This window comes from Pholcus phalangioides, unplaced genomic scaffold (genome assembly GCF_987345545.1).
Source record: "Pholcus phalangioides strain wild (caught in Gottingen) unplaced genomic scaffold, Ppha-v1.0 ptg000011l_1, whole genome shotgun sequence".
Classification (NCBI taxonomy): Eukaryota; Metazoa; Arthropoda; class Arachnida; order Araneae; family Pholcidae; genus Pholcus; species Pholcus phalangioides.
In genome coordinates, this window is record NW_028301604.1 from 43,941,989 (window position 1) to 43,955,560 (window position 13,572).

Below are 13,572 nucleotides of genomic sequence, written 5' to 3' on the forward strand. Positions count from 1 at the left end.
GTCGCTTTGGTGATAATTACTGGCATGACAACTTTTTTCCCCTCGTAGGGAAGAAAAAGGTGGGAGAAAAGCTCATTAAAAAAAGCCCATCTTTCTTGGGGTGGATTGGAGGTTGACACCGACCTTCTCTCCCATAATCCTTTGCGCCGCGAAAACTGCTATAAGCTCCTTCGTCAACCATCTTGAATCAATCCCTTCCATTTAACCTACGTAACGAGTGACGACTTCCGGAAAGAAGAGGGGAATTACCCATCGAGGAGAAACAAAGGAAATTTCTCCTGTAAGGAATTACCGGCATAAAGTTAGCGTCATGTGAACGGTCTGTAGCGAAAATCCCCGTTACCGGGAACTTCCCGGGATGTTTTATTGTACATGTGAACGGGGCTTAAGAGGATATCTTTTTTATCCTTGTATTCAAAAAATCTGCGTTGTAGAATGCTCTGCCTTTTTACTTTCAAAGAGAGCCGAAATTGAGCTATTGTAGTGTTCGCAGCAGCCTCCAATCATGCCCTTCTTTTTTTCTTCCAGACCACTGCACCAACATTCTCTTTAGCCTTTCAAAGAAGGTACCCCCTTTTCTTTAGGGGATGTCGGCTGAACTCTTGTCTTTTTCAACACCTTCAGTAATCTGAAATGAGTACTTCTTTGCTTCGCTGGACCACTACCACGACTTCCTATATAACCGGCCTTTGCGTAGCGTTGCGACGTGATTCGAGTTAGTGCTAAACCTCGACCTTCCTAAGCCTAACGATCTGATCAGATACGGCACCGATATTTTTTGAAGTTGTTTTCTCCCGGAAGAATTTGAATCACGTAACCAGTCAGGAAATTTTCTTAAAAGACGTCGATATTTTTTCAACGATATACACATTAATGACCCATTTAAAAAAAAAAAAAATTCCCATTTACTTGCTCTTTCCCATCAGTTATGCACTGAACTATTCACTTTTTTTTAAGTAAACAATGATTTCATAGATCTTAGATACATGTTTCGAAAAATGTTGAAACAACATTATTTTACATGAATATAAAATCCTTTGATGATGTAGGAAAAACAAATTTGTCCACACATGTAATGTAATAATTTTGATTTAAAAAATATGCAAATTTGATTTTCATGTAAGTTGGTGATTATTAGTAAACGGTAAAGTTAAAAATAAATATATTTTTTGTGATCATTTGTGTTATCTACCAAGTAAGATACAATGGAATCCCGATAACTTGACACCCTAAGACTATCGAAAAATAATTATGTCGATTTAAGCAGATGTCAAGTTAGTGAATTTTATTTCATTTCGCTTTAACCATCCACCGAGTATGAGTTTTCTGTCGAATCGTTCTCAAAATGGCACGTCAAAAACCCAAAAACGTTCCGAAATCTGCAGGCTTCTCTCGTAAAACATGTTGCCTACCTCCCCCCCCCCCTGCGAACAGCGGTAAATAACACCACCGACAGTGTGGTGATAATAAAGATGAAATTTCGGTACCGCCCAGCCAGTAACACTTTTTTCCTCCTTGGTACGAAACATTTACTTTCCCTTTCGGTATTTGCAATAGGGCACATTCAAAGGTGGTAAGAAAGAAGTCTTCTGAAGCCCCGTTTACATGTGCAATGAAACATTTTCACTACAACCCATTTACATGCCATTTAGTTTATGCCGGTATTCCCCCACTTCTCTTCGGAAGTCGTCACTGGTCACCTGGGTTGAACGGGTGGTTGGCTCAAGATGGCGACGAAGGAGCTAACAGTAATTTTCGTGGCACAAACGATTATGGGAGATAAGGTCGAAGTCACCCACTATTATTCCGCAACAAAAATGGGACTCTTTTGACGAATCTCCGTCCCACCTTTTTTTTCCCCATAAGGAAAAAAAAGTTGCCATGCAGGTAATAATTACCAAAGCTACCCCCAATCTTGTACATGTAAACGGGGCTTGAGATGAAAATTGACTCTAAAAACTAGTAGAAAAGAACTTGCACTCAAGCACCGTTCACATGTGCAATAAAACATCCCGGGAAGTTCCCGGTAACGGGGATTTTCGCTGTAAACCATTCACATGACGTTTAGTTTATGCCGGTAATCCCGCTCTTCTTTCCGGAAGTCGTCACTGGTTATGTGGGTTGAACGGAAGTGGTTGATTCAGGATGACTGAAGAAGGAACTTACAGTAGTTTTCGCGACGCAAAGGATTATGGGAGAGAAGGTCGGTGTCGACCACCAATCCACCCCAAGAAAGATGGGCTTTTTTGATGAGCTTCTCTCCCACTTTTTTTTCCCTACGGGGGGAAAAAAATTGCCATGCCAGTAATTATCACCAAAGCGACCCCCAATCTTGCACACGTGAACGGGGCTTTAGAGTTATGTTATGTCGTTCATTAACTTTTCATTTCTCTTTCAGATAAAAATTTTATGATAAAAAACTTGGAGTTTCAGACGCACCACTTTATATATTTTTTGCAGTAAAAAAACGAACCCCCACTTGGAGGGAAGAAAAGATGACCCCCCCCCACCCAAAGAATGCTGCTCACGCTACTGCTCGTACATACCTGTAACAGGTTTTGTGAAAAAAAAAAAAACACTCGGGTAAAATAAACATACTCCATTCTTGAATTTGGATTGGATTGGATTTTAGGTTTATTGGCGCAAGGACCAGTTTGGTCAAACTGCGCCAAAACACATGATTATAAAAAAGATTGTCCTTTTGTCATGTCGAAAAATTAAAAAGGCGCTTGATAAAAAGCAGCATGAAACGTAAAACAATGACATGAATTGTAAAACTATAATTTGTTATAAAAACCAATGGCCTTGATGAATTTAAAAATGCGAGATGCATCGCTATTGTCATTTAAAATGTTATGAAGTGAAAGATGACTATGACCAAAAGCGGTCGTAAAATGATGACGGTGATGTGAACAAGTAAAAGCATGAGCAATGGTCAATGGACTTTGACAATGAGGGCACTCTGGTTGACTCTCTCGCAATAACAAATATGATTGTGTGAGGCGACTGTGTCCTATACGCAACCGGGCAAGCAGAACTTCCTCCTTTCGGTTAGTTCTGCAGCTCGAACGCCAATGGCCAAGTGTGGGCTTGATGGCAAATAATTTGTTATTTATCTGATTGTTCCAATGATCCTGCCAGCGGCGATGCATCACTTCTCGGAGGATTGAGAAGTGGTCACTGGCAGGAACCAAAAGGCTATTATCGATGTTAGTTGTTGTTCGAGCTGCGTTGTCTGCTTTTTCATTGCCCGGTATTCCAACATGACCTGGTACCCAGTAAAATTTAACTGTGGTACCGTGATGGATGAGGTAATGTAATTCATAAAAAATGGCATGAATAAAAGGATGAGTGTGAAATCTGAAGGAACACAGTGATTGCAATGTGCTGAGAGAGTCGCTATAAATGATGCATCGTCGGTGGCGTTTGCGTCGTATATGACGTACAGCCTGAAGGATTGCGTACAGCTCTGCCGAATAAATAGAGAATGTGTCGGGAAGTTTGAAAGATGTCTCCTCACAACAGATGTAGGCACAACCGACATGCCCAGGGCTCTTAGAGCCGTCGGTATATATGGAGAAGTACCTGTTGTACCTACCTTTTTTCCTAAAGAATATCTGTCAATATATGACATCTGCTGTGGTGGCTCTAGGGCATAGTCTCCCAAACTTATTGTTCCATCACCCCCTTCATCAGAAATTTTTTCCTCTCATCGCCCCCCAACTCAAGTAAACCCTTAGGATCCTATGTTAAATCAGTAGGTTCAATCGCCCCCTTGGACCATTCCATCGCCCACCAGGGGGCGATATTGCCCACTTTGGGAAACACTGCTCTAGGGTATGATGATAATGAAAGAGAGACATCTGGCAGAGACTGCTCCCATGGTGCCAGTTGCCAAGCAACTGGTGCCACACGACTGATGTCTAATTTTAGTTCCTCCATAAAAGCCCTCATACGAAGACCGAATGACGATACACGTGAAGAGCGAGCAACAAAAAGTCTATGAAATGAGGGATTAAAAATGGCATTATGAAGTGGATGATCTGGAAAAATTCCATCTTGATATAATATTTCAAGGAAAGTTGCTGGCGTCTTGATGTCAGTGAGGGCTCGTTGCATTCGACATACAGACTCTCCATTGGAGACGTCCGGAAAGCTCCAGAGCAGATCCGCAGGGCGAGATGGTGGACTGGGTCGAGCACACTCAGATAGCTCCGAGGTGCCGACCCGTATACAATGGAGCCGTAGTCGAGCTTCGATCTTACAAGAGCTTTATATAAGTAGAGGAGCGACTTACGGTCTGCTCCCCACGATGTAGAAGAGATGACCTTCAAGAGGTTCATCGTCTTTATGCAACGCGCTCTTAATTGGGCAATATGAGGTTTGAAAGTGAGCTTCTTGTCGAATGTGATGCCGACGAATTTAGTGTTTTCTACAATAGGTATTAGATTGTTATTGAGAAACAACTGTGGGTCATCGTGTAGGTCTCGACGCCGGCAAAAGTGCATAGCAACAGTCTTGTCAGCGGAGAAAGAAAAGCCGTTATTATGAGCCCACTTGCTGATCTTGTTGAGTGTGGTTTGCAATTGTCTCTCGGCTGACCTCATATTCACTGATTGGTAAGATATCAACAGATCATCCACGTAGAGTGCGCCAGTGACAGACAACGGGAGTTGATTTAACACCCCGTTGAGTCTTAAAATAAAAAGTGTTACACTTAAAATGCTACCTTGAGGTACACCTTGTTCTTGAATTTGGGGAGCTGATAATGTGCTTCCGATCCGTACCTGGAAAATGCGGCGAGCAAGAAAGCTCTTAATGAAAATGGGCAGGTTGCCCCGCAAGCCACTATTATAGAGGTCGGAAAGAATTCCGTGCCTCCAAGTACGGTCGTAGGCCTTTTCTATGTCGAAAAATATGGCTAGCATATGCTCCCTCTTCACAAATGCTTGTATTATTGATGTCTCAAGGCGTAACAGATTGCATGTTGTGGACCTGAACCGTCTAAAGCCGCTTTGATGTTGGGATAAAATATTGTTAACCTCAAGGTAGTGCATAAGGCGATAGTTGACCATGCGTTCCATGAGCTTAAATAGACAACTGGTCAAAGCAATAGGTCTGTAACTATTAGGTTGCTGAGGATTTTTGCCAGGCTTCGGGAATGCAAGAACAATGGCTGCTCGCCAGGTGTCAGGAAATGAATGACTGACCCAGATCCGATTAAATAATATGAGTAAATGTGACAGTGATTCTGGTAAGAGATGCTGAATCATGGAATAATGAATGGCATCGGGCCCTACAGCTGAGTCAGGACTTTCCTGCAAGGCCTGACGAAAGGGGGATAGTTAAACCTCAGGCGGTTTTTTTTTTCAGTAGAAATTAACCGTCTCCTCGGAAGAAAAAAAATTGATGTGAATACACCCCTCTTTGACCGTATACGCCTTTGACTTAAAATGAGTTCACGGGAACTTTTCTGAAACGATGATGATTTAATGATATTTTTTAATATTTCGAGATCCAGCACTTTCATAACTAAGGTTTAACTTTTCTCTTTCAATCCCGAAAAATATAGAATCAAAGTGATCCGATCCCAGAAAACTTCCTCGACTTTAATCTCATAAACATGAGCAATTTAAACAAAATTAGTAAGTCAGAATTAATAATCAAAATAAAACTCATAAAAATTAATTATTATTAATTGATATTAAAATTACACATTGGCATGTAGAAATGAGTTCTCACCGGTTACACTTGCATTACCATTGCTTTCCGTTTGGGATTCGCAGCTTTGGTTTTTGGTTGATGAAAATGATCGCATTTGCTGCCACGTAAATTAAGCCGAGATTACTCCGTGAAAGTTTGATAAAAATTCTTTAGTAAATCTATAAAAATTCCACCAATAAGAGCATCGGTTACGTTTGAGTGAAAGTAACCGATACGCTTATTGATTGGTTTTTTTAAAGTTTTGCAAAAGAAGCTGTTATCAAACTTTTATAGTGTAGTTCCGGCGATACATTATTTATCTACTTACATTGTGTCAACCATCAAGGAGGTGGCGTTTGTATATTCTTAACAATTATGCGGATTTTGCAAATTCAAACGCTATGATTTTTTTCCCCCGTTCCTCAAATACAATCGGCGGAGTAGAAAAAAAAAAAAAATAGCCAGCTGATACTGAACTGATATCCTACAAACAACTGTAATATAAATTTTCTGGAGCGTAGGGGAGATGGAATCAATGAAACTCTATATGTAAGGTCAAAACTCGGGTACCATTGTACTTTTTTTGTGCTGTAGGCCTTCTATTTTTCTCTTTTCTCTTTGTACAAATTTTTATTACTTTTGGAATTTCTTATATTGTTTGCGTGAATATATATATATATATGACAGTACATGCATGAAGATGGAGCCGCGAAATTTATAATTTCACAATTCATAAATAGTCTTGACTCTGGTGTCGGATAAAAAAATTTTAATAGCACTACAATGATCGTATTACTGACCGAATATAAATTTTTGCCCCCCCCCCACATAATTTAGTTGTCTTTAACATACTCGTGTATTATTGTCGTAGGATCGTGACAGTAAAAATGATTTTGTCGATCATATCCGAGGGAGAAAGAGGAAAACTAGGAAAAAATGAAGAGAAGCCCGGCATATGGAGGGCTGCAGCTGCTTGAAATAATTATTTTTCCTTGAAGGGAATTGTGTGTAATTTGTGTTCTACTCTTGTGTTTCTTGGAAATACCCAGAAGTTCCTACGCGTCTGGAAAAAATAAACTCTAAACAGACAAGTACAAAACCTTTTTCCCGCCATTTTAAGACTGAATAAGACGGTACGAGTATTAACCGACGTGTTAAACTATAGTCACAATTTTTTGATGAGAGATCAACACGGATTGGTTAAATTCAGGGTTTTAACCAATCTATGTTGATCTCTTATCCAAAAATTGTAACTACAGGTTTAAACCATGTCGGTGAATACGGCCCTAAACAACTTACAATTGTACTTGTCAATCAACAAAACTGAGCATCTCGTGAACGATGCCGAAGTATGTAGCATTCTACCGAAGCCATTGTATTGTATTTATGGCTTGGGAATGTCTATAGCCTGTTGTTTGCGGTACTTGAACATAAGCACGGTGGTCTTGTGTTGAAAGGACACAATAAAATAAGTACTCTTTTCTCGAGTATAATTTTCTGCTCTTGTGAAGTAGCCCAAAAGGGTCGCCTGAATGAGAAGGGGAGTTACAGCTTGTCACTTAGAGCACAAAGGGTTTTGGGGGGGAGGAACTGGCTTTCACACTGGCTTTCCCAGAAATTACAAAGAAAATTTGAACGTCTTGAAATGCTTCTGACGAAAAGACGGTTACACAATTTTTAAAAATTGTTTATGTATGTATATTGTTGAACGCACACACGTAATTCTAGATATCATTCAAAAATTCGTAAATTGTTCTTATCTGAAATTTTCTATATAAAGTTTTCGTATTGAGAATAATCGCAAGTGTTTGATGGAAGGGTCACATGATTGATGGGTCATATTTTGATTGCTGGAAGATATTATTTGTGAGTGAGGATTACAATTGACCAAAATAGATAAATTTTCTCCGCTCATTTAAAACATATCAATTTAGCTTTCTCGTGTCGTCTCTCACACTCAAAAATTTCCGAAATCATTCACACCTGTGACTTTGATATTTCACGGGTTGAGTTTTCAGGTTCCAAACAGAGAAATAACGGGAAGTAACCCTACTGAGAATTTGACGCATATCAATCAACAAATAGCACTACAATGATCGTGTGATTATATTACTGACCGAATATAAATTTTAGCCCCCCCCCACATAATTTAGTTGTCTTTAACATACTCGTGTATTATTGTCGTAGGATCGTGACAGTAAAAAATGATTTTGTCGATCATATCCGAGTGAGAAAAAGGAAAACTAGGAAGAAATGAAGAGAAGCGCGGCATATGGAGGGCTGTAGGTACTTGAAATACACTGCTGGCCACCGTAAATGCAACACCCTGAAGGAAGCATGCATTAGCGGAGGTGAGATATGCAAATGATTAGAATTTCAGCGCAGACGCACATCACGCGCGCCTGTGGCGCCACTTCAAAGCGCTATTTAAGGCTTGGAGATTTCGACGATTTCAAGTACGGCAATTGTGTTTTTCTTGTGTTTTTTTCAAAAAAACGATCAATTATGCCTCGTAGAAAACAGCGATCATCTTTTGATCAAGTATCCGAGTTCGCCAGAGGAAGGATAGTGGCCTACCGAGATTGTGGATTATCTTTCAGGGAAATCGGTAGTCGTGTTGGACGAAACCAAACAACTGTAATGCGGATATGTGATGCAGGAGGGTACGACGGACCGACGTGTTCGATCGCATCCACCCCAGTGCACCACTTCACGTGATGACAGGCGTATTGTGCGTATGGCAGTGACGGATCGCTCAGCCACATCACGAACCATAGCACAGCCGATTCAGTCTGTACCGCATCATCCAGTGTCTGCGCGTACCATTCGACGCCGTTTACAGCAGAGTGGTCTGTCCGCAAGACGTCCATTGCTTCGTCTACCCTTGACGCAGAACCACAGACGTTTCCGCCGCCAATGGTGCGATGAAAGAAGGATGTGGACGGCACAATGGAATGAAATTGTCTTTACTGACGAGTCACGCTTCAGTCTGCAACACCACGATGGTCGGATTCGAGTCTGGAGACACCGTGGAGAGAGGATGCTGAACAGCTGCGTTATGCACCGCCACACTGGTCCTGCACCGGATATTATGGTATGGGGCGGTATTGGATATCACTCTCGCACTCCTCTAGTACGCATTGCCGGTACTTTAAAAAGCCAGCGCTACATCTCCGAGGTGTTGGAGCCAGTTGTCCTTCCTTACCTTCAGGGCTTGCCCACAGCCATATTTCAACAGGATAACGCGCGACCACACGTGGCACGCATTGTCCAAAGGTTCTTCGTCAATCGCCAGATTGATTGCTTCCCTGGCCAGCTCGCTCTCCGGATCTTTCGCCGATAGAAAACATGTGGTCCATGGTTGCTCAACGATTGACCCAGATTACATCCCCAGCTGCCACACCAGGGGGTGAACAATCCCACTTTCCTTATATAACGCCCGTTCCGCGCTTGTCGTTAGATAAGGAACTATCGTAAGGAACGTGCTAAGGAAAATTCCTTAAGCGGCACTCTCCCCTTTGCGTTGAGCATTGTCTTTAGGATCACGTGACGGGTTGCGGAGGAAAAAACCGGTCTTTCGGTTCATTCGTTCTTTTCTACGGTTCAGCTCACTATTCAAGCAATCAACGTAAAGCAAAAAGTTTAAAACTACTACTACGTATTAAAAATCAATATTTCGTCAACATTTGTGGCAACGATTGCTTTATTTACTTTAATTTCGCGTAATGTTTTTCTTTTTTTTATAATTTTAAGATATTTTAATAATTTTCTTACTGGACATATAAATTTGTTTTAGAGACAATTCAAGTTTTTTTAATAGAAATTTTATATAAATTACAATTTTTCTGAAAGATAATTTTAATTTCTCAAGACATTACATCATAGAGGTTAATACAGCAAGTATCATGTTCAATCATGGGGGAAAAATATTGATTTTCCAGCTCTATGAATTTAACGCTCATGTTTTAATGTTATAACGATTCTCACTTAGGAAAATGTATTGAGATTTCTTATTCTTCCATCAGGTCTTGACATGTTGGAACTGTAGCTATTTGCCCCATATACATGTTCGGCAAATATTATTTGATACTATATATTTCGATATTACTAGAACCATGTCATTAACCATATCTCGCAATAAAATTTTAATTTCTTTCCAATCGTTTTATTAAATTTTTTATCAACTGCAGTGAATCCCGCTTGTTTTTCAAGAAACACTCATGAGAAACTAAGCAGGGAAACGCTTTGGACAGAAAATTTTGATGAGTCGACAAAAATAAGTCATTCTAAATGGGAAGGTTATTATTCGTTTTGTGATTTCAGCTGCATTTAATCAAAAATAAATTATATAACTCTGGTTCAGATAAATAAAAATCAACACTTCATTCCACTGAGCTGTTTAAATCTTTGCATAGAAAACTGTTTTCTATGCAACTAATTCTCAAATTTATTGTAGTACAAAAATGTAACATTCATAAACATTTTTTCTAATTATAATCACAAAGAAAACACGCATTTTTTGCTTATGATCATGGATAAATTTATTAGATAAATGTGTGAACAGTATTTCATACACATGTATGATTGCGGCTGTGTATGAATATACATATAGGTGCTGGTTAAATGAGTTGCTTGAGAAACAAAAATTTCTAGTTTTACACTCGTAAGCCATAACTTGTGTCATTGCATTCAACATTCTTACCTGAAATGAAAAGGGTAAATTGTATGATAGTTTTGAGTATTGAACTTTGTGCACGCCATAAAAAATTCCAAAGATAAAAATGAAAAAGATTCAACTTACCTGCGGTATCTATGGTTTAATCCATCGGTACATAAGTACACTTCATGAGCACCAATTTATCTTCAACAGGCATGTAATGTCTTCATTTTGCGACTCTCGTTTCAGCAAATGGTCAAGAACCTAATAAGCATTTCAAATAGTATATAACAAAGTACCAATATATAAATAATAGCACCATATTTCAATGTATCAGCGGTGTGATGGAATAAAATATGTTAGTTGTCAACTAAAACAATTTGCCAACAAACTGCTAGTACTACTGAACCACATATACAAGTGATATAGTTCTGAGGAATTTCTAATTGACATGCCTTGGAAAGTGTTATGTGTATACATAAGTTTTTGTGTCCTTAGCAAATTAATTGAAATATATAAGGTATGCATGTTTCATGCTCGACTTACTACCATCTATTTTTGATACTGAAAGCGATGATGACTGTATTAAGGGTCAATCTGTTCTGTGGACAGATATATATATATATATACATACACATTTCAGCCACCACGTTAGGCAATTTGTCTGTTGTAGTCTGTTTTATGTATATATATATTTGTTAAACAGGAGAAAAAATACACCTAGGAGCAATTACTAATGAATAACCTACCCTCAAGTGTCAATTGTACAATTTGAACAACTACATTGAACACTTGTAACAGTGTTCCTACTTAATATGACGCAGTAGTACAGACAATTATTTTCTGAAATTTCTCTACAGACCCATTAATATCAAGAATTCGTTCTTTATAATTTATTATGTTTTATGCGTATATCTCATGGGGGACATCATCTGAAGGACCCCAAACTTTAAATCCTTCTCCGCCAGTGATTTGAACAAGTTCATGAAACAAAATTGTACAAGCCAATTTTAAATACATTGTTTAATGCAAATGACATATTATATTGTATTCATAGGTGCCGGAACCAAGGGGCTGAGGCCATTTGAGGCCCCCCCCCCCAATAAATTTTGAAAGAGGACTGAACCCCCCAAATAATTTCTGAAAAGACAATGCACTACATCTTCCCCCTCCTGCATATGTGCTCGAGTCACATATATACGGGACTACCAGCAAGTTTCATCCCCCTCAATGTTTTCATGTCTGCATCTTTGATTGTACTGTACAGTATATCGAAAGAGTTAATACATAACTGATAATATTGAACATTTTTCAATCTGTGTCTGCAACCAACCGATCACTAAGAGTGCTGCAGTAATTTAATGATTACAAGTTCTGCAGAGAATGTGGACATGGTGCATGTGTGGTTTGGTAGTGCAAATGAGGATTTGCGTGCAATTTTTGACAGAAGTATGTAATTGGTCAGGTATTTCTAATTCAGGAGGGGGGAGGGCCTCAGAAAAATTACTCGGCCCGGGGGTCTATGCAGCATCTCCTAGAGATAGTTGGTGCTGGTCTACGACACTTTTTAGATGACACGAAAATATGTGCTAACACAGAAATATAAAATGTGACCTTATCAATATAGTCCAAACATAATTCATTATCATGATACATGTTTATATATATATGAACGAATTAACATTTGTGAATATAGCTTGCATACATGATCATCTCCCTATCTGTACATAGAGCCGGAACTGGGGGGGGGGGGGGCAATCGCCTCGGGCAGCAAAATTTAAAGGGGGGCGGCAATTTTAGGTGGGAACAAAAAACACCGTTGTAAAATTGTCGAATTTCAACGTTGCAGAGGCGGCAAAATTATGTTTGCCCGGGGGAGCAAAAATCCTAGTTACGGCCGTGTGAGTACATATTATACGAGGTCGGTCGGTAGGATTTTTTCTCCAAAGCCTCGAGTATGTATAAAGCATCAATATTCATTTAAAATGAGTGAAATGTCATGTTAAGAAAAATAAAAAAAATTGATTTCATATCATAAGTTAGCCTACCTTCCACTCAACAGCAACTCTTGTCTTCGTCTTTGGCTCAAGCTCCTCGCATAGCTGGCTGTATTTTTCGTTTAGCCTAAACATATTTTTTTTACATTAAATGCGTGTATCAAGCATTAATAGCGCGGAAAAACACAAGGAGAATTGTTTGAATCGAACATATATCTTCCATCCAAGCACACATCGCGCCGCCATTACAGAGAAAAAGTTGTCGTTACGAGCTAACGAGAGGGGCTTCTTTGTCGTTATCGTTGTTGTTATACAAGGAAAAAATAATTTCCTTATTTAGGGAAAGGCGAGCGGGGAGTGCGGAAATTTTCCCTTTTTCGTTAAATAACGAAAAACAGCGCACACAAGGAAAAAACTGGTTATAAGGACAACGGGATTGTTCACCCCCAGATCAACTTTGGCAACGCGTGGAAGCTGCTTGGTCTGCTGTACCCCAAGAACACATCCAAAGTCTCTTTGAATCAATGCCGAGGCGTGTGGCAGCGGTGATCTCCAACAATGGCGGCTACTCTGGCTACTGATTTTGGCAGGAACCACACTTCACAGAAGTCTATAAATTTAATCATTTGATGCTTGGTCAACATGTTATCTACAAAATAAATATTGTTGCGATATCTCTTGTCTTTCTTGGTGTTGCAATTTGGGTGGCCAGCAGTGTAATTATTTCCAGGTGAAGGGAATTGTGTGTGTAATTTGTGTTCCACTCTTGTGTTTCTTGGAAATAGCCAGACGTTCCTATACGTCTGGAAAAAATAAACTCTAAACAGACAAGTACGAAACCTTTTTCCCGCCATTTTTAGAATGAATAAACAACTTACAATTGTAGGCGGTCTTGCCGAAATGACACAATAAAGTACGCACTCTATTCTCGAGTATAATTCTCTTGTGAAGGGAAAGGGACACCGGAATAAGAAGGGGAGTTACAGCTTGTCACTCAGGGCACAAAGGGTTTTGTGGGAAGGAACTGGCTTTCACGACCGTCAAGAAACGCTCTCGGCCAGAAATGACATGGAAAATTGGAGAGAGAGAGATAAAACTCGCTAATGTTCGTGCGTACAGGATCTGAAAGGAACATTCATGTCCTATAGTAATCTATCGTTTTTGTATTCCCAACCGGAGTTGGCAAAAGAACTTGAGAAATTTTTTAACACTCTC

General features: G+C 39.6%; 1 protein-coding gene and 1 long non-coding RNA gene across 4 annotated transcripts in view; both read right to left on the reverse strand.

Annotated features, from left to right (window-relative positions):
* LOC149080456 (uncharacterized) overlaps positions 1 to 13,572 on the reverse strand; it is a 1,573,269-nt gene that overhangs the window by 566,029 nt on the left and 993,668 nt on the right. The gene's annotated exons all lie outside the window — the stretch shown is intronic.
* Positions 10,250 to 12,798, reverse strand: LOC149080457 (uncharacterized). The gene is made up of 3 exons (XR_016193585.1): positions 12,409 to 12,798; positions 10,505 to 10,624; positions 10,250 to 10,405 (listed from the first exon to the last, which is right to left on the reverse strand). It is a non-coding gene; the product is annotated as an uncharacterized LOC149080457 (long non-coding RNA).